The 20,943-nt window shown below is 40.7% G+C and overlaps 3 long non-coding RNA genes across 4 annotated transcripts; all 3 read right to left on the bottom strand.

Moving 5' to 3' along the window:
- Positions 1 to 4,855: 4,855 nt before the first annotated feature.
- Positions 4,856 to 6,460, bottom strand: LOC118215280. Its single transcript, XR_004762801.1, has 2 exons — positions 5,291 to 6,460; positions 4,856 to 5,117 (listed from the first exon to the last, which is right to left on the bottom strand). It is a non-coding gene; the product is annotated as an uncharacterized LOC118215280 (long non-coding RNA).
- LOC118215278 lies at positions 6,461 to 9,868 on the bottom strand. 2 transcript variants are annotated; one of them, XR_004762799.1, is made up of 2 exons: positions 7,457 to 9,868; positions 6,461 to 7,298 (listed from the first exon to the last, which is right to left on the bottom strand). It is a non-coding gene; the product is annotated as an uncharacterized LOC118215278 (long non-coding RNA). The 2 variants fall into 2 exon arrangements; XR_004762798.1 differs by having other exon boundaries at positions 6,461 to 7,258.
- A 2,253-nt stretch (positions 9,869 to 12,121) lies between these two features.
- Positions 12,122 to 13,887, bottom strand: LOC118215276. Its single transcript, XR_004762796.1, has 2 exons — positions 13,733 to 13,887; positions 12,122 to 12,917 (listed from the first exon to the last, which is right to left on the bottom strand). It is a non-coding gene; the product is annotated as an uncharacterized LOC118215276 (long non-coding RNA).
- Between the last annotated feature and the right edge of the window lie 7,056 nt (positions 13,888 to 20,943).

Raw genomic sequence — 20,943 nt, 5'->3', positions numbered from 1 at the left:
CATATTTATCACTTAAACTCCCCCTCTTTCAAGATACATACGTAGGCCTACTTCCTGTACCACTTTCGTGTTACATTTACCTCCGCCTCGCACTTTCATTGTAATGTGTATCATTATCTTGATGCCTCCTAGTTTGACTTAGCATAGGTTAGGGCAGAGAATAATGTGTGAACTGGACTTAATGTGTTCATGGGCAGGGTGTGGGAAAGTGCCAATGCGCGTGCCAATGCGCGTGTGTGTGCGTGTCTGTGTGTGTGCGCTCATGTTTTGCATCTGGAAGATGTCTTGTTATATATGTTCTAAGAATTTTGATACTTCTCCTTTGTCTACAGAGGAGGGGGGAAGTGCAGTTTCTCTATTCCTGGAGGAATGGGGGGAGTCCTTGGTGGGGCAGATGTTATCAACCTATTCGTGTCCAGACCTCATTTAAGCAAACAAAGGGAGCTGTGGGAACATTTTGATTGTCTAAACAAACTGCACCTGTGGAATTTCCTCTCAGGAAATCTGTCTGTAAAACCCTCACAGAAAGGGGGGCTAAAACTCCCAATCAGACCAATCTGGCTAATTTATGGTCTGGAAGTCAAGGTTATTATCGGAAACTAAAACCAAAACCAAAACTAAAATAAAAATCATATGTGAAAAGAACCCTATTGTAAACTGAAAAAAAAGAGTTTTTGAAAAAACTAAAACTAAACGGAAACTAGCAAACCCGCCATTAAAACAAACTAAAATAAAAAATACACATGAAATGTTTTAGTTTTAATCTTTACTTATTATTTACGTGCCGGGTAAGGAAGAGATCATTTTGGGCGGATAATACCCCCCTCTCTCCCAGTTTAACGCTACTTCACACAATGATGGTCATGATTACCTGTCGATCAATAAAACAGTCTAGCCGCATTGACTCCTCATGTTCAGGCACAGGCAAATGGCGAAATAACACCGCGTGTCGCCAACTACCGAGTTATCTTAGCAACATGTCGACGTGGCTATAGCTGTACAAGTCACAACCTTTTGCTGAGCCTTATCGAAGTATTACCTATGTATGAAATTATTTCAGTTAAAACAACTAGCAGGCCTATATTTGACAAAGTCCAGCACATTTCTAAATGACTAGCTGGACAGTACCATGTACACAATGTGTGTTCTAAACCTGTAACATTGGCCATAACAATCAGATAAACCAGATAGGGTAGGGGCGGGGATTTTCCACCACTGCTAAGCAATGCTCACTTTCTGGCAAAAAGCTTTCTGCCTAGACAGCTGTTCTCCCAGCATCCCAACATAGAACATGGTGTTCGGGGGCCCTGTGCTTACAGAGCTGAAGGGTTTGCATGGTGTTCGGGGGCCCTGTGCGGGGGCCCTGTGCTTACAGAGCTGAAGGGTTTGCATGGTGTTCGGGGGCCCTGTGCTTACAGAGCTGAAGGGTTTGCATGGTGTTCGGGGGCCCTGTGCTTACAGAGCTGAAGGGTTTGCATGGTGTTGGGGGCCCTGTGCTTACAGAGCTGAAGGGTTCACATGGTGTTCGGGGGCCCTGTGCTTACAGAGCTGAAGGGTTTGCATGGTGTTCGGGGGCCCTGTGCTTACAGAGCTGAAGGGTTTGCATGGTGTTCGGGGGCCCTGTGCTTACAGAGCTGAAGGGTTTGCAGGACTATATAAAGATGAGGTCCCGGTGCAATCTGGCGTCATTTCTGAATCTAAGACTTCTACACGCCAGCCCCGCCCAGCGCCCATCTCACTGGGCAAACCTCGCTTCTTTGTCCTCTCTGCTTTGTTTAAGATACAAGATATACTTTATTGAACCTTGTGGGGTAATTTGTCCTCTGCATTTGACCCATCCTTAGTACACTAGGAGCAGTGGGCAGCCACAGTTCAGCGCCCGGGGACCAGCTCCAGTTTTGAGGCCAGTGCCTTGGTCAAGGGCACCTGCAGGAGTGCACCTAACATGCATGTCTTTGAGTGTGGGAGGAAACCGGAGTACCCGGAGTAAACCCACGCAAACACGGGGAGAACATGCAAACTCCGCACAGAAATGCCCCAAGCCGAGATTCGAACCCACGACCTTCTTGCTGTGAGGCGACAGCGCTAACTACTACGCCACCGTGTCCGCCGTTTAATAACATGGGGAGCGCAGGGTGAAACCTAACACAGGGTAAAATGTAACACACACTTTTTACGTAGATGCATCCAGCTTGAACCATCTCTCCAAGGAACAGCGAGAGAGTTCAATAAATATTTTGGGAGATATAGCCTAAAGTCTGTTTTGGCTATATGCAAGTGGATTTTTTTTTTTTTTTTTTTTTTTTTTTTTTACCGTAAGTGTTTTCCGGCTACTGTATTGTGTGTGTATGTTAAGGAATCCAATTAAATCGTAATCGTCAGCAGTCGTTTAGTGACCAACAGATTGCTTCCTGGGATTGCTAGCCCGGCAAAAGTGCAGACCCCCCCCCCCCCAGGGGTTAAACCAAACTTGTTACCCTGTTGTTAGTCGACTATAAATTAACCAACTGATTAGATTTGTTAAACTCAGACTGGATCTTAATACATTTATTTAACTCAACTTCAACTTTAGGCAATGTGGTGACGTGACATCGAGTGATACAGCTGTTTGGATCAAACAGACATTCGACGGGAACAAAAGAATAATGTACAGTCTTGGTATACATAGATTTTCACCGACAAAGTGTAGGTAGGCCACAAAAAACATATTTGTAATCAAAAAATTAATTAAAGAGTGTTTGTATCATACAACATGGAATTGTATTGAATTGCCTTACTTTGTGTTAACTTTCAAAGCTATTAACACTGATGGGTGTACGCCATGCCATGTTAGTTTTTATCCCCAACCTCGGGGTTGAATGTAACATTTCACTCTCGGTACTTTCAGTCAGATTGCTAGTGAAGGGTGTGTCCCAGAAATTTAATTGCGGTGTGTAATCACAGCAAAGGTAGGTTGTTTGTATTAAAAATGATTTGTCAGTCTCTAGAAATATTTTTAGAATTGAGCCAAAATAATAAAACTGTTAATTACTTCACTGCTCTCCCTATATGTATGCCTTTAAAAGCTCAATCAGTATATTTAATCGTATACACACATATGCCTTTAAAAGCTGAATCAGTGTATTTAATGGTATACACACACATGACTTTAAAAGCTCAACCAGTGTATTTAATGGTATACACACACATGACTTTAAAAGCTCAACCAGTGTATTTAATGGTATACACACATATGACTTTAAAAGCTCAACCGGTGTATTTAATGGTACACACACACACATGACTTTAAAAGCTCAATCAGTGTATTTAATGGTACACACATATGCCTTTAAAAGCTAAATCGGTGTATTTAATGGTACACACACACACATATGCTTCCAGATCTTTGAATCCGAATCCGCCCATCAGCATACGAGGACGTGGCATCCTGCAGAAAAATTCTAAAAAACTATTGGCAAAGGGTTTTTGGATCCAGCCCGGACATACACTTGAGGTCAAGCCGAAAATCAGTCGCGCTTTTATATAGTCCGAAAAACATTTCCTCTCTGCCCAATGTAGAGGCAAATAGCCCAACATCATCGGACACTACCCAGTGACAGCTATTATCGTAAATTGAAACTAAAACGAAAAGCATGCGTGAAAAAACCTTACTGTAAACTGAAATAAAAATAAAAACGAGTTTAAAAAAACGAAATGGAAACTAGCAGACCAGCTTTGACAAACGAGCTACAATAAAAATACACATGAAATGTTTTTAGCTTTCGTCTTTTTGATAATTAATGAACAAGGTTAGGAAGAGATCATTTAGGGCGGATAATTTCCCCCCTTTTTCAGTAGAACGGTACTGCACACGATGATGGTCATGAGATATAGACCAAGAAATAATAAAACCTCTTCCCATAGACACCTCAATGCCAATGCGTAATGTGTTCATGGGCAGGGTGTGGGAAAGTGCCAATGCGCGTGTGTGTGCCTGTGTGTGTGCGCGCGCGCTCATGTTTTGCATCTGGAAGACGTCTTGTTATACAGCTTCATGCATCCGATGATCTAAACGGTGCCATTAAAATTTGAATGATTTAATTAAAGAATAATATATTTTACATGTAATATATTCCTATCATGATTTACTTTAAACAGCCACCACTGATATTTGAGTTTACCCTATGTGTGCAAGTGCTTCTCAAGGGGATTTTCAGGGGAATTTCTGTTGAGTTTCTCCTGGTGCCAGTCCGTTGTAGTCTGAATCGGTCCACTGCCCCATTTGTTTCAGTAATTGTTTTTTAAAACATATATATGCATCTCATGTTAACGCGACCTCTGAGTCTGATGTTAACTTCTTGCACATAAATCACACAATTCAGTATGTGCATAGTTAAATAGAAAAGACTGAGTCAATGATCTTTAAACAATCACGATGTTAAGGTTGAAGTCGCCTTCATGTTCCGTATCTACTGTGATTACATATGAGCATCTGTCATGGCCAAAGCCTGGGCTACGTCACTCCTGTAGTTTTACATTAAAGGGTAAAACTCCTGTAGTTTATGTAAAGGGTTAAACTCCCACAGTCCACTGACAGCTCTGGTGAATGTGCGCACGTCTCGCACAAATTGGTGCAGATGAGGACAATCCCACCGCCCCAACCCCTCCCTCCCACAGGACACTGCCGTCAGTCGTGCCCAATCGGGGGTGATGGGTGTTTCCACAGCCTGTACTTGTACACTCAGGATTTGATATTTAACTGAACGTTTGGCGAGACAGTTGGGTGATTGTCTGGGACCAAACACTACTAAGTGGAACCTCCATCAGCACTTTTTAGAATTCAAGGAAATGGAAGCAAGACTCACACTCAATTCAATTCTTTTCAATGTGCTTCATTGGCAGGAAATGCACGTGGTAAATATTGCCAAAGCAAACAAGAAACTTGCAAAAAACAAGCAGTGTAACAGTACAAGTAATGCATAGAATATAATACAGCTACAATTAGAGAGTCAAATAAAAGTAAAATAGTAATAATAGTATTTTGACCATGTAAACTATAAAAAGAAATGAGTTTAGTCACTCTGTTTCTCAGGCTGAAATGTAGTGTTCTGCCAAAGTCTTGCATCTCCTTTCCTCTCCTAGGAGAATGGGAATTTTATTCAAATGCAAACTGAACTGCATTACATTGCATTACAGGCATTTAGCAGACGCGGTTATCCCAAGCTGTCAGGATGCGTGGGGGGTTTGGACCCAAATGCAGAGGGGGAAAAATACAAAACTCCAAATGATAAGAACAAAAGACTTTACTTACACACGGGAACAAAAGGGAACACAAAGCCTCCCAGGACGACCTTCAACAAACAAAGGAAAACTTCAAAACACAGGAACACTTGGAGCAGGTACTTGGGTAGGGGAGCACAAAACAACCAGACATAACCACAAGGATCCAGCACCTGAGTCAAGGAAGAGGGAAACTTAAATAGAACAGACACTGACGAGACACAGGAGGGCACCATGAACAATCAGGCCACAGAGAGGGAAGGGAAAATGAGACAACCAGCAAACACTAATTGGATAATTGAAAATAATAATACAATTAAACAGGACACAAAACCGAAGTGCCGCCATCTGTCGGCCCAACAAGGAAACACAGGAACACAGGAATACAGAACCATGACACAAGCAACTTACACAACTTTTATAGAGCATTTACACTGCATCCATTTATACAGCTGGATATATATACTGAAGCAATGCAGGCTAAGTACCTTGCTCAAGGGTGCAACGTGGTCCACTCAGGAATCGAACCATTAGGTTACAAGACCAGCTCCTTATCCATTATACGATACTGCCAGTCAGAACTATATCGTAATTGTCAGAAGGCCCTTGCACGCTGTTTATTGTTGTTAATGAGTGTTAATGAGTTATTTTTGACTTTCCCTCCCACCAAAGGGGTAAATGGCTACGTGGCAGGTCTTATTAATCACTTTTTTTGGAAACACAATGGGCCTCATTCACAGAACGTTTCTAAAATTATTTTTACTTTTGTTCTTAATAACGTTCCTACTAAAAAACAATACTGAATGCTGGCTGTTAGTAAATTTTCAATGCGCAATCCCATTCATGTGATATGAATAAGGAAAGAGCCACGAACAAATACAGCTAAAATGATGAATGTCGAAATGTTCTCAGAAACGTTCTTACATGCAGTTTACGATCAAAATGTGATCGTACGCATGTTTTGTGAATGAGACCCAATGTTCCTAAATATCTTCACACTCGTTTCTCTTTGGTTTCTTCTTCATGTGATTTATTCCCCTGTATTGGGGGGGGGGGTGTCCCATACAGAACTTTAAATGGTCTAATACATTTTAAAAATACATTAAAATATATATAGTTTACACGCAGTGAGCTCCATGTTTGGGACAGAGACATATTTTGCTCTGTGCTCCAGACGTGTACTCAAACAGTTCACACACGGTTAAAGCGCGGATTCTCAGCTTTTATTGAAAAGTATTTGCATACATTTTAATACATTAGTAATTACATACATTCAGATAGTCATGCAGAGTTTACTTTCATGTTTAATTTTATTGTTATCGTTATCTATATATGGCTTAACACGTTCATGGCTATGAATGAATAACTGTTACGTAATCAGTAATATACCATATCAGACGTGTTTTGTTCCAATGACCTTCGGTATGCACGTATTCTACGTCGCTTTTAGCCAAATAAATGTAATGTAATGGCTTACGTCTCTAAGTACTTTACAGTCAGTCAGATAATGGGGCCCAGACCTCCAACAGCATACATGGTTCAGAAAGAAGCAACGTATTCACACAATACAAAATCTGGACTGCGTTTGTATTTTTTTTTTTTTTAATTATTAATTTGAAATGAACTTTCTTTCGGTAACAGACAAGACTGTAAAGCTTAATTTAATATCATGAATGACCGCAACAAACGTAATGTCATGAAGACTGTTCTTAGAGACAGTCACATAACGGAGCATTCCACCGAAGATCCCAACAGGGATATTTTTGGATTTGGACCGATTCTTCCGCCGGTGCCTAGGAACTGCCATTCCACGCCATCGGGACCGGCGCTCACTCCGGTGTTGAACCCCAGGGATGCCTGGGCCCCCGCCGACGCGTTCGCTTCGGCCTCGAACACGCTGAACTCGGCCTTCGCACGCCCCACTCCCGCACAGGCGTAGGCTCCGGCTTTCGGTAACCGCTTCATCGGCTTGTCGGTGTAAATATCTGTACAGTTTATGCTAAAACATGCAGTTAGAGTAGATGGAGGAGAATGGAGCACTTATAACGAAGAGAGAACACAATAGCATTAGTTAAACATGTTTTTGATTATGAAAAATTACTTATTCTACACATGACTTTGGGCTTTAATATCGTCATTGTCTTCATTCCTATTCAGCATTAGTTTTTTTTTTTTTAAGCAAAACGACCACACTTACCAAAAAAAGAAATCTTTTAAGGTCCTCTTCCTCTTCATTGTTAAAACTGACTGTTCATTAAGCCTCTGAATGAATGAACACAATTAGCTTAGCTAACTAAAAAGCTGCCAGTTATCCAAGTTACTCTGATATCTTCCACTTATTGTACAAACGTAAACTCATCGTGTTCCGAACAAAACACGGGGAAGCGGCCGCTTCCACAAGAAGTTAACGTCCGTTCAACGTTAGTTTTTCTCATGAGGAATGTGGCTTATAGTTTTAGGCTTTATGTGCGCTAAGTTACTGGCTGCTAAAGTTATCTTAATTTCAGCTGATTTACACAGTTTCTGATGTGATGTCTGCCTGAGAAGCTAAAAATAGCCATTTCAGTTCACCAAGGCAACACACAGCTAATCCTGCTTAACAGACAGCTTAGTAAATACACATAAAATGTTAGCTAACTCAGAATTGAACTTTTGAAACTTACCGAGGAGAAAAACAATTTGACGGAATCGGAATGTTCGAGACAAATGCGATTCGCGCCATAACAAACTCGGTTTGCGTGATGGCGTGCGGGCGCACGCGCGTTTGATGATGTCTGATAATTGTTACAAGCTCATTGTTTACATAGTTTTGGGTGTAGAATTAGACTCAAATGTCTCTATTTGTTGTCTAGAGAATTATACATCAAGACTTACATGCTATTACATTTACTGGGAGATTTAAATAATACAAGTGTGATATGATGATATGATACTGAAGGAGACGGAGCTCAGCTCCGGCAAGGTGCAATTTGCAATTAATTTCTTGCTTATAAAACCCATCGTTATTGTAGCAGTTTACATTGTTTCACAGCACACTACCTTGCTTTTTTCCCAAACATTTAAAATCGTTAACCTATTGGTATGTTAAGACTTTGCGTGCATGGGATTCTTTAACCTTAAGCTAACGTACAAACCAACATTTTGAAGCGTACTTACTTACACATTCTCTCATATCACCTAACTGCAGCAAAAGGATACATGCCTTATGTCACAATTTGGGCATAAACATGCAGTTAAACGAGTTTATTTTCATTTTCAGTTTTATCGTAATAGTCAGGCGGCCCTTGGACACTGATAATGATTTATCTTTTATGTTCACTCCGTACAAATACATTTTTAATCTTGGTTTTCCCCTCAAAACGGTCGGGGTCATGATGTGAGCAGGAAAAAATACCCTAAAATCCACTCCCACTACAAGATGACAAATGAAACATTTCAGCTCTTTTTTAATTTATTGCTTATAAAACCCATTGTTATTGTAGCAGTTTACATTGTTTCACAGCACACTACCTTGCTTTTTTCCCAAACATTTAAAATCGTTAACCTATTGGTATGTTAAGACTTTGCGTGCATGGGATTCTTTAACCTTAAGCTAACGTACAAACCAACATTTTGAAGCGTACTTACTTACACATTCTCTCATATCACCTAACTGCAGCAAAAGGATACATGCCTTATGTCACAATTTGGGCATAAACATGCAGTTAAACGAGTTTATTTTCATTTTCAGTTTTATCGTAATAGTCAGGCGGCCCTTGGACACTGATAATGATTTATCTTTTATGTTCACTCCGTACAAATACATTTTTAATCTTGGTTTTCCCCTCAAAACGGTCGGGGTCATGATGTGAGCAGGAAAAAATACCCTAAAATCCACTCCCACTACAAGATGACAAATGAAACATTTCAGCTCTTTTTTAATTTATTGCTTATAAAACCCATTGTTATTGTAGCAGTTTACATTGTTTCACAGCACACTACCTTGCTTTTTTCCCAAACATTTAAAATCGTTAACCTATTGGTATGTTAAGACTTTGCGTGCATGGGATTCTTTAACCTTAAGCTAACGTACAAACCAACATTTTGAAGCGTACTTGCTTATACATTCTCGCATAATTTGCAGCTAAAGAATAAATGCCTTAAGTCACAAATTGGGCAAACCCCACCCGACAAACTTTGAAATTACACCAAGCATTCTAGACACTTTTTCCCCAAAATGTCTCCATAGCCTACATTTGTCAATCAGTCACTAGGATCCAGACCTCCAAGAGCAAACAAGGTTCAAACAACATTCACACAATATAAAAGTTGTATTTTATGTTTTTTTAAATTATTAATATGAAATGCACTTGAACAATATTCTATAGACAAGCATAAGATTAAAAAGAGTTTACAAAAACATTACTTTGGTTTCTATTCTTTAATTGTGCTGAAATGTTTATTAGGCTAATGTTCAGTCTTACTGTAAATTGAATTAAATGGGACAGGGGCAAAAACTGAACCTATATGTTCTCAGTAAAACCAGAAGGCACTGAAAAGAAATGCCATCAGTGAAAGCAGCGAACAAGACGTCAGGAAGGTTCGCATCTCTCCGTTTTTCATTCAGGCAGTCACATAACAGAGCATTCCACCGAAGATCCCAACACAGATACTTTTGGACTTAGACCGAGGCGTACGCCGGTGCCTAGGAACTGCACTTCCACGCCATCCAGACCGACGCTCACTCCGGTGTCGACCCCCAGGCCCGCCTTTACCTTCACCGGGCCAGCGGCCGCCGAAACGCTGGCCAATTCGGCTCTGGCCATCGCGCTCACCCCGTGAGACAGGGATGCCTGGGCCCCCCCCCAGGCGTTCGGCCCGTTCGCTTCGGCCTTGAACACGCTGAACTCGGCCCCCGTGTACCCCACTCCCGCACCGGCGTAGGCTCCGGCTTTCGGTAACCGCTCCATCGGCTTGTCGGTGAAGCCTTTTTCTGCATAGGTGCCGGCTTCTGCATATGCACCTTCGGCTATGACAGTTCCTGGTCGGTCGATCGTGTCAATAATGGCTAATAATCCTGATGGGCCTCCCCCGGCCGACATGACTTTGGCTGTGGAAGAAAACAATTTATTTAGGCTATGGCAGTGTGGAGAGAAATCATGCATCTCTACTACCAAACTCTACACAACAAATGTGTACACATGTACAAACGAACCTCGAGGATGCGACATGCTGCAGAGAAATTCTGACCAAGTGTTAGGCGAGGAAAAACTGTTCTTGTAGGCTACATCACTCGCCCTTTATAAAACGCAAAAACGAAAGTAAATTCCTCTGCTCAATGGAGCCTAACCTCACCCGACACTGCCCACAGCCACAACCAAAAGTGAAAGCAACGAACAAGACGTCAAAGATTCGCATCTCTCCGTTTTTCATTCAGGCAGTCACATAACCGAGCATTCCACCGAAGATCCCAACACGGATACTTTTGGATTTGGACCGAGTCTTATGCCGGTGCCTAGCAGCTGCACTTCCACACCATCCGGACCGACGCTCACTCCGGTGTCAACCCCCAGGCCCGCCGTTACTTTCATTGGGCCAGAGGCCACCGAAACACTGCCCACTCCGGCTTTGAAAATCGCGCTCACCTCGCCAGACAGGGATGCCTGGGCCCCCACCGAAGCATTCGGCCCGTCCAGTACGGTCTCTATCCCAACAAGATCAGCCTTCAGGTGCCCCACTCTCGTACCGGCGTAGGCTTCGACTTTCGGGAACGACTTGTGGGTGAAGCCTTTTTCTGCATAGGTGCCCGCATCTGCATATGGACCTTCGGCTATGGTAATTCCTGGTCTGACGATCGTGTCAATCATTTCTGTGGTTCCCGACATGATCTCTGCTGCGGAACAGAACAATTTATTTAAATGGAATATGTTATTGTAGTAAGATCATGGAGAGAAATCATGCACCTCTATCAGAAAACTCTACACAACACACGTATACACATTTCCAAGCCTACCTCGAGGACGCGACAGCCTGCAAAAAAATCGAACTATTGGCAAAGGGTTATTGAAACCAGCCCAGACACACACTTGTGGTCAAGCAGAAAAAATATTGCAAGAGTTAGACTCTACTTCTCACTCAAAAAAGTTGACCCATGCTTTTGTATTCTCTCTCTCCCTATATTATTGCAATGCACTCTTCGCTGGATTACCTAAAAAAAACTATTGATAGGCTGCAACTTGTACAAAATGCAGCAGCCAGAATTTTAACAAAAACCAGAAAAAGAGACCATATTACACCAGTTCTAGCCTCATTGCACTTGCTCCCTGTAACGTTTAGGATTGATTTAAAAATTATTTTACTTCTTTATAAGGCCCTAAATGGTTTAGCACCTAATTATTATTGACGTTCTCTCCCACCAAAGGGGTAAATGGCTACGTGGCAGGTCTTATTAATCACTTTTTTTGGAAACACAATGGGCCTCATTCACAGAACATTTCTAAAATTATTTTTACTTTTGTTCTTAATAACGTTCCTACTAAAAAACAATACTGAATGCTGGCTGTTAGTAAATTTTAAATGCGCAATCCCATTCATGTGATTTGCATAAGGAAACAGCCACGAACAAATACAGCTAAAATGATGAATGTCGTAATGTTATCAGAAACGTCCTTACACGCAGTTGACGATCAAATGTGATCGTATGCATGGAGGGGGCGGGGGGCGGGGGGGGGGGGGTCCCATACAGCACTTAAAATGGTCTAATAAATTAAAAAAATACATTAGAATATATGTACTGTGTACACGCAGTGAGCTCCATAATGTTTGGGACAGAGACATATTTTGCTCTGTGCTCCAGACTTGTACTTAAACAGTTCACACGCGGTTAAAGTGCGGATTCTCAGCTTTTATTGAAAAGTATTTGTATACATTTTAATACATTAGTAATTACATACATTCAGGTAGTCATGCAGAGTTTACTTTCATGTTTAATTTTATTGTTATCGTTATCTATATATGGCTTAACACGTTCATGGCTATGAATGAATAACTGTTACGTAATCAGTAATATACCATATCAGATGTGTTTTGTTCAAATGACATTCGGTGTGCACGTATTCTACGTCGCTTTTAGCCAAATAAATGTAATGTAATGGCTTATGTCTCTAAGTACTTTACAGTCAGTCAGATAATGGGGCCCAGACCTCCAACAGCAAACATGGTTCAGAAAGAAGCAACGTATTCACACAATACAAAAGCTGGACTGTGTTTGTATTTTCTTTTTTTATTCATTTGAAATGAACTTCGGTAACAAGCAGGAGGTTAAATGGAGGTTACAAAAATATTACTTTGGTTTCTATTCTTTCATTGTGCAGAAATGTTTATGAATGTTCACTGTTACTGTAAAGCTTAATCAAATTAAATTTAATATCATGAATGACTGCAACCAACATGATGTCATGTTCTTAGAGACAGTCACTTAAATCCAAAGAGGGATAGTATTTGATTTGGATTGACTTTTATGTCGGTGCCTAGCAGCTGCAGATCCACGCCATCGGGACCGGCGCTCACTCCGGTGTTGTTCCCCAGGTCCACCTGTACCTTCGCCGGGCCAGCGGACATCGAAACGCCGCCCACTTTGGCGCTGACAATCGCTCCGTCAGACGGAGATGCCTGGGCACCTACAATAAATATTTAAATGTTTAAAAATGTTTCCAAATACAAAATTAATATTTAATACATAATTAGTTTATGTTCATGAGCAATGAACCTACAATCCCGATAAAAATATAATGCATAATTCATAATAATATAATATAAAACATATAATAGTATTATATAATATTCATTACGTTTAATAAGAAGAACAGACAGAGGAAACACACCAGCACACATTATGCTAGAGGCAGTCAGACAGGTGAAGACTCAAAACAAAAGTATCAGGAGTACAGCGAAGGAGTTCAATATACCATTCCGCACACTAATCAGATACTGGCACAAGATCAGCCAGGATGAGACTGAAGGCAAGCAGGAGCTAGGTGTAGCTGTAGGTTCCACCAGGAACAGACAAATATTTTCCCCAGATTTGGAAAGGGAGCTGGTCCAGTATCTGAGTATCTGTCCAAGTCAGCCGACATTTATTATGGCCCATCACCCAGGGAGGTTAAAAAGCTAGCCTTTCAGCTTATGTTTTCTGGTTCTGGTTTGAATTAAATGGTCAAATTATTTTTGTGTCATTTCATTCTTTGTAACTATAGCATTTTAACTTTGTGCCAACCAACCCCGTGTTGGGGTGCACAGCTTGACTTTAATCATGAATAAAATCATTTTAGGAATAATTTGTGAACATTAAATGTATCTGTTTTTTAGCTGAGATCTTAATTTTTCAGTTGGTACTGGTTAGACTATTTTAACATATGGTACGCCTGAGAAAAATAACAGAGAGTGAAAAGTGTGCCAATCAACCCCGCTCTCCCCTACACATGTACAAACATACCTTGAGGATGCGACATCTTGCAGAAAGATTCCGGCGAAGTCTTAGTAAAACCAGCGCACACAGACTGTAGTCAGGGGGCAAAACTGTTCTTGTAGCCTAAATCACTAGCGCTTTATAGAACGCAACAAACGAAAGTGAATGCTCACTGCCCCGCCCCCCCCCCCCCCCCCAAAAAAAGACCAAAAAATAATTTTAAAAACAGTCGAACAGCATTGTTTTCAAGGGGATTTCTGTTGGGTTTATCCCGGTGCCAGCCCTTGTAGTCTGAACCGGTCCACTACGCCATTTGTCTCAGTAATTGTTTTTTAAAACATATATATGTATTAACGCGACCTCTGAGTCTGATGTTAATCTCTTGCACACAAATGACCACAATCACACAATTCAGCATGTGCATAAAATTAAATGGAAAAGACCGAGTCAATGATCTTTCGTTTAAAAAATCACGAAGCAATGCAGGTCTGCAAAGTGTATGGCACACACTGTGCCTTGGGAAAAAGTCCCCCCCTCCCCCCCCCCCCCCCCCCCAAAAAAAAAAACTCAGTGTAAAAAAATCACAGCAGTGTAGATCCGAGACTGGCTACAATGTATGTGTGTGCGCATGTATGTATGCGTATGCACACCTCTGATAACCTATATAATATGCATTACTGTTCTCAGTTACTCATAACAAACGCAGTACAAAATGAAATGATATCTGAAGAAAAGCACGCCTTCAACGAACAAAAATGCCAAGTTACTCACACGTGCAAAGCATTGTCAATAAATCTAGGGCTGCCACTAAAAGTACTGATATCAAAATTAGGCAAGTTACAAGAAACAACATTGCCTACCTAGCTCACACAAATTTTACATGCGGTATTCCAAAGCAATGCTGCTACCCAATTTATCATAAATTATTTCAAGTAACAGCCACCACTGATATTTGAATTTACTGTGGGTACGTAGCAGATACTGCCATCCAGATGGTCTAACTGACACACATGCAGTTAAATGAGAGTTTACGTTCATGTTTAGTTTTATCATAATATTCAGGCGGCCCTTGGGCGAATTTAATGAGTGTTGATGAGTCCTTTTTTTATGTTCTCTCCCTCCAAAGGGGTGGGTGTCTGTGTGAACAAAGATGGCACGCTGTTGTTGGCAGGTCTTCTTCTTTTTGTGAACACAGTGGTCCTAAATATCATAGCACCTATTTATTTTCGGTTTCTTCCTCGCCTATCATCGTTATGAAAAAACTAAAGAAGAAGAAATGTGGAGGAGTATCCACCTGCAGCCTGTAAGCAGTAAACCGAAGTATCTTTATTACAGATAAAAACGTGGTATATTATATATTAACGTAGGTATATTATATATTATAGCTGACACCTATTTTACCTGGATATTCTATTAAATAGTCTAGCTGTAGATGTCAGGATATGTAATCTCTGACCTCAGTGCGGGGTTATTTGATCATTGCAAGGCAGGGAAACAGAAAGGGGATAGAGTAAACCTTTCCTCGTGACGAAATCGCTCGAGTGCGGGCAACGATAAAAAGTAATGTCCCGACATATTGTTGAATAATGAACAAGCGCGATATTCTTTGTTTTAACGTTAATTTATCGCAACGATTTCACACTGCGCAATCACGTTGCTTGCTCTCCATTTTCAATCTTGGTTTCCCCCCAATAAGCCTCGGTTCAGGACGCGAGCTGGGGAAAGTACCCAAAAAAACCGCTCCAGCTAACGAAGTTATGAAAACTAGGACGGTTTGAGGAAATCTATGAAATATTAATGAGTACGCGAGTCCAAAACTTTTTACAACTTTTGTTCTTTAAAAATGTTTTTAGGAGTGTCTCCACCCCTGCTCTAAAGATAATTAACACATCTCTGGAGACTGGAATCTTTCCCAACGCTTTCAAAACTGCAGCTGTGAAACCCCTATTGAAGAAGTCAAATTTAGATTCAAGTGTCTTAAGCAACTACAGAACTATATCCAACCTATCGTTCATGAGCAAGATACTTGAAAAGGTAGTCTTTAATCAACTTAACATCTTTCTAAATGAGAACAGTATTCTAGAGAAGTTCCAGTCAGGTTTTAAATCGAATCGCTCTAACAAAAATAGTGAATAGTCTTAGACTTAGTGCTGATGCTAACAAGGTTTCAGTTCTTATTCTTTTAGATTTGAGTGCAGCTTTTGACACGATTGACCACAATATCCTAATCGATCGTCTTGAAAACTGGGCTGGTCTCTCCGAATGCGCTCTTAACTAGTTCCGAATATATATTACAGGGAGACAATGTTATATTAATCTTGGAGATCACGTGTCAGAAAAATGTGACAAATCTTTTGGTGTTGCACAAGAGAGCAGCCTTGGTCCCCTTCTTTTTTCATTATATATGCTTCCTTTATGTCATGTCATCAGACAGCACAATGTTAATTTCCACAGCTATGCTGATGCCACACAATTATACATTGCAGTTGAGCCAAATGATCCGAACGCATTATTCTCCCTGACTACCTGTCTGCCTGCAGTGAATCAATGGATGAGCAATAATTTCTTAAAATTAAATCAAGACAAGACAGAAATACTTTTAGTTGGCCCCAAAGCCAAAAGGGATGCACTCTTTCATAGGTTAGGAAATTTGGCTCCCCAGGTTAAAACAGAAGTAACAAGCCTGGGTAACAGAAGTAACAAGCCCAAGGTGACCAAGAGTGCTCTAAGTTTTAAACCTCACATCAACAAGGTGACCAAGAGTGCTTTCTTCCATCTAAGAAACATTGCCAAGGAACGTCCATTTCTATCAAGACAGGATTCTGAGAAGTTAGTCCATGCATTTATTTCAGGTTGGTTGGACTATTGTAATGCTCTTTTTACTGGTCTTCCAAAAAAATCAATTGAAAAATTACAACTAATTCAGAACTCTGCTGCTAGACTTTTAACAAAAACAAGAAAGAGACAGTATATTACTCCTGTTTTAGCTACACTGCACTGGCTCCCTGTATCTTTTAGAACTGATTCTAAAATCCTTTTACTTGTATACAAAGCTCTTAATGGTTTAGCACCTTCTTACATTTCAGATTCCCTGCTGTGTTATGTCCCTTCACAAGTCCTAAGGTCATCTGCAGCTGGTTTATTAATTGTTTCCAATAGTTCACAAAAGATAATCGGGGATGCTGCTTTTAATCCTTATGCCCCTAAACATGGAACACCCTGCCAATTCATATCAGAAAGGCTAGCTCTGTGGACATTTTTAAACGGAAACTGAAAACATACCTTTTTAGTCTAGCTTATATCTAGTAGCACTGTTTTTATAATTTTTATTACTTTTTAAAAATTATATTCCATGTTTTTATTTTTGTTTTTACTGATTTCTTTGTCTGCATTTTATTTTATTTTTTACATTTTATTTCTGTATTTTTATCTTTTCAATTCTTTGTAATTGCTTTGATCTTAGTGCTGAATGTAAAGCACTTTGAGCTACATTTTATGTATGAAAGGTGCTATATAAATAAAGCTTATTATTATTATTATTATTATTATTATTATTATTATTAATGTTATTACATAATGGTTCTGTCTTCTATAACAAGGAAAATGACTAGATGGAAATGATTGGGCTGGAATATGTCAAATCGATCTGGAATTCTGATCGAGCAGCATAAGATTTCCACTGGTAACCACAACATGCCAAAAATAAAAAATAAAAAATAAATAAAAACAGAAGCTTCAATCGGCCTCTAGGCCAGTTCGCAGCCAAAGCGGAATAAAATATGCGCCAGCGCTGACTGCTCACGTTAACTGTGTCCGTTTATCTTTATCATCCTTCAGGTACAATTTTTCCAGTGTCCTTATTTCAACTTGTGAACCAGCCTTTTCCGTATTTTGTCTCCCTTAGGCATGTCCTCCTCCTTATCACTTGACATTGGCCACATCTGGAAGTTAAGGTTATTATCGGAAAATAAAACTGAAACCAAAACTAAGATGAAAATCATATGTTTAAAAAAAACCCTATTGTGAGCTGAAAAAAAAAAAAAAAAAAACGAGTTTTTGAAAAAACTAAAACTAAACGGAAACTAGCAAACCCGACATTAAAACAAACTAAAATAAAAAAATGTAGCCCTCCTGCGACCGTGAAGTTGTCACAGGGGGTCAGTGAGGGATAGCGAAGGTTGGAGAGGTTCCGTCGCCGTGGGGGGCCTCGCCTGCAGAAGTGAGTTCTGTAGGGGAGAGAGCAGGTTGGGATGGGGTTGACACATAGCATGGCAGTGAGGACAGGGAGTAGTGAAAGGAAGGGTGATGGCAGAAGGATAGAGATGCACTAACACTAACTGGGAGGGCCTACAGCCAGACTACAAGCGCTGCCAATTACCAAATGAATAGCAGCTGATGACTGAGCAATTACCCACAAGCCAAGCAGCTAACGAGCTCCACACAATACCTGCCTAATGCAGTTAGAGAAAATGAGACTAATAAAATACTACACAAACAAACACCAAAACTAATGCTGGGCAAACTACAAAACAGGTAGAAGTCTAATCTAGCTACACTACTGGCAAAAAACAGATACTTAGCCCGCTCTAGGAGAACTTCTGCGGGTCCTATACAGTTGATCCAATTGCACTTTCATATATATACAATCTTACCATTGGTTTTACGCATAGAGATGTCCCTTTTGCGACTGAGTGGTCATATATTGTCTTGGAAAATCCGTTTGTGAAATATACGCGCACTTGTGATCCCTGGGTAGGCTACCTTCAAAAATAGCTGTGCGTAATACCACACCTGTTGCTTACGACGTTGTCACCCTTTTTAGTACAATTTGGCTTGATTGACAATTCATTTATTCAGTAGGTGAAAGTATAAGCTTTCTAACGATGTATAACACGTCTGATTTTGCTTTTGGAATAGCGTTTTATAGGTCAGCGTAACCGAAACGTTTCTCACCTGCCAATGTCTAAATAAATAATATGGTAGGCTACTCTACGCGCAGCACGCAGGTCGCGACTTGATATTTCGTCTTTTGTTTAGTTTTTTCTCAATGTCGTATTTATCATTTGAAATGTGTATTTATGTGTTATTCTATCTGTCTCTGAGGCGCTCTGAAATGTGCATTCTCTGCTAAGTTGAGCAATGGATTGGAATATGTGTGTGACGCATATTTTACTTGCAGCGCGGAAGCGCTGCAGCTCTACATACACGCCGGACCATCTAAATGCTGTTTTATACTTCTGCGTAGTCTGCATAGTTTCCGTTGTGTGCGGCACTCGCGAAGGGCCAAATCATTTGTGCGGCATATTGCACAGGTTGCGCAGGCCACGTAATTAGATTTTGTTACTGACCGTTATAGTTCAAAAGACAACACCTTCATTCATATTTCCAAACTTACTAAATACTGCACCAATGACCACACAAAATGCTCAGCTAGTTGTAACTTGATGCGACGAAGACATTCACCTGACAAAAGCGCTTTTAGTCGCATATTTAACGTTGCCTATCGGTTTTGTGAATCAACTGTTATAACCTGTTAGTCAGAGCCGTATGCCAGTGACCTCATGTCAGCAGTCAACCAATCATCTTCTTTATGGCGTATGCAGGCACTGGTTACTAACTACGCGCTTTTAATTTCTTGAGGAGGTCTGCGTCTTCAATGCGGCCGTGGTCTGCAACCGTCGCACATGCCGCACATTGCGCACAACCCCTACACAGACCCACTTTTACGTGTACTATGCAGAAGTATAAAACAGCCTTTAGTGTTACGACATAGAAAAGGCCTTTACGCCTAGCGGCTAGGAGACATCCATGGCGATGCGGTAGATATGTTGGGTGAAGGTATATGATCATGAGGACAAAACCATTTAACCCTCCTATTATGTTTGGGGTCAAATTGACCCCATTCAATGTTTACTGTCTCTAAAAATATGGTTACCATACTTCATCAGCTAGATATTTCATGACTTTTCCTAACTTTATGGGGAAAACATGGCAAACATGAAATTAACTGAAAAAATTATTTTCAATGTCCTGTACACATGTTGTACACATCGGTGTTGTTGGGGTCATTTTGACCCCAAACTCTATTGTTATATAAAACCATCATTTTGATCTTGAGCCTTTGAGATACCACATTCTGACCCTCCTTTTGTTTCTCAACCACCAATAAACCATCCTGTCATCTATCAACCACCAAGAAACCCTCCTGTCATCTCTCAACCACCAAGAAACCTTCCTGTCACTCTCAACCACCAAGAAACCCTCCTGTCATCTCTCAACCGCCAAGAAACACCCCTGTCATATCTCAACCACCAAGAACTGACATGTTCACTTCCAAAAATGGAGAACTACTATGGTTCGGATCCCCAGTTGAAAGACAGGGTAGGCTTAGTGCTGCTAATGTCATCAAAATGGTTCCAGGCCCCACCAGATATGCTAGCAGTCATGTACAAGACATAAAGTCTGCATTTGAACTCTTCATAACACCAGCTCTGAAATGTGCATTCTCTGCTAAGCTGAGCAATGGATTGGAATATGTGTGTGACGCATATTTTACTTGCAGCGCGGAAGCGCTGCAGCTCTACATACACGCCAGACCATCTAAATGCTGTTTTATACTTCTGCGTAGTCTGCATAGTTTCCGTTGTGTGCGGCACTCGCAAAGGCCCAAATCATTTGTGCGGCATATTGCACAGGTTGCGCAGGCCACGTAATTAGATTTTGTTACTGACCGTTATAGTTCATAAGACAACACCTTCATTCATATTTCCAAACTTACTAAATACTGCACCAATGACCACAAAAATGCTCAGCAACTTGATGCAACGAAGACATTCACCTGACAAAAGCGCTTCTAGTCGCATATTTAACGTTGCCTATCGGTTTTGTGAATCAACTGTTATAACCTGTTAGTCAGAGCCGTATGCCAGTGACCTCATGTAAGCAGTCAACCAATCATCTTCTTTTTACGGTGTATGCGGGCACTGGTTACTACGTGCTTTTAATTTCTTGAAATTTGCGTCTTCAACGTGGCCGTGGTCTGCAACCGTCGCACATGCCGCACATTGCGCACAACCCATACACAGACCCACTTTTACGTGTACTATGCAGAAGTATAAAACAGCCTTTAGTGTTACGACATAGTAAAGGCTTTTTGCGCACTTCCGTGCCTTTTCACACATTTTTTATTCACAGAACTTAATAGAACTTTCCCCCGTTTCCAGCTCTTTTCCGTTTCT

The sequence above is a fragment of the Anguilla anguilla genome, chromosome 16, assembly GCF_013347855.1.
Source record: "Anguilla anguilla isolate fAngAng1 chromosome 16, fAngAng1.pri, whole genome shotgun sequence".
In the NCBI taxonomy this organism is placed as follows: Eukaryota; Metazoa; Chordata; class Actinopteri; order Anguilliformes; family Anguillidae; genus Anguilla; species Anguilla anguilla.
The sequence above is the reverse complement of the archived record's forward strand: the minus strand, read 5'-3'. Positions and strand labels throughout refer to the sequence as shown.